Here is a 1,451-nt window from a genome sequence, read left to right on the forward strand (position 1 = left end):
AAAAAAAAAAAAGGATTTTTCCATCCTATGACCTTTCTGAGAACCTCACCCAACCCTTCAGCACCCTTAGCCAAAATACATAAAACACATGGGAAGGGTGGCAGGGTTTCCCTGCTTTCGAAAAGAGTAGGTGATAGAAATCACAATGGAAAAATAGACCTTGCCCTACCCTGAGTCAAATGAAGTGTACTTTTTCGGAGGAAGGGTGTGTATTTTCTAATCTTTTGTTACCCTGTACCCAACCCCCAGCCTAAGCAGAATACAATAAGAGCTCCCTAACTAAGGGGAGTGTAGTGCATTGAATTATGTCCCCCCAAAACTCATTGNGGCGGCCACCCTCCTCCAGCTGTGCACCCCGGGAGCTCGCTGGCTGGTGGGTTCCGTGTGACAGTCAGTGTTTCCTGGCCTTCTCCTCAGCTGTCCCCAGCAGGCCAAAGGCTGGGTGAGGGGCGGTGGTGGGCAGGGGAGGCCGGGAGGGTGAGTAGGGCGTGCGGGGGACACCCTGACTTACCCCTGTCCAGCCCCGTCCCCCGTTCCTGACCCTGCAGGTGAGTGTTGCCTTTCTCGGTGCTGCGAGTCCTCCAGTGCCGGCTGTGGCCATGAGATGGTGAGCTGGGGTCCCTGCTGCAATGAGAGGGGTTCTCAGGGTGGCTGGCTGGTGAAGCAAAACCCATTGTGGTCTCCGTGGAAGAAATGAGGAACTTGGCTGTGTTGTCCTGCCTCAAAGAACAAACTCATCTATTTCAGGCCTAGCCTGGACTGCTGCCTTTGAAAACAAGGACAGGCTGGTAGAATATCAATGCAGCACAGCATGGAATTTCCAGAGAGGTCTTATTTCAAAACTTCATGAGGAATGAGAGCCACATGGACTTCTTCAAGAGAGATTGAACTGGCCTGAGTTTCAGGGCAAGGATAATGTGTGCCAAACCTGTAACTAACACCAAGGAGGCCAAGTGGCAGAAGGTCTTGTATGAGCGACAGCCCTTCCCTGATAACTACGTGGACCGGAGGTTCCTGGAGCAGCTCCAGACAACCACCTGTGCCCAGAAATACCAATATTGGGCTGTGGTATTTGTATCCAGTGTGGTGGTACAGCAGCTGTGCAGCGTCTGTGTTTTTGTGGTTATATGGTGGTATATGGATGAGGGTCTNGAGGCACAGCAAGAAGCCTACAGCCTTGGAGTAGAGGGAACGTTAGACACATGCCCAATGAGTGCAAAGAGCCTATTTTCGAGCAATCCTTTGACCCGAAGTTGATCCAAATCAAGTAAATGTCCCTGGGCTTCAGTTTACTTTTAATGAAATAAGGAAATTGAATTTAATAATCTCTCCTGCTCCTGCCCCGCACTGACTTTGTGTAGGTCCAGAGTCAGATTTTTGAGGTCAAGGGTTTGGATCCGCATACTGGCCAGCAACCAAAACCCCAAAAAATTTAAATTAAAAAAAAAAAA

This window comes from Galeopterus variegatus, unplaced genomic scaffold, assembly GCF_000696425.1.
Source record: "Galeopterus variegatus unplaced genomic scaffold, G_variegatus-3.0.2 Scaffold14579, whole genome shotgun sequence".
Taxonomy (NCBI): Eukaryota; Metazoa; Chordata; class Mammalia; order Dermoptera; family Cynocephalidae; genus Galeopterus; species Galeopterus variegatus.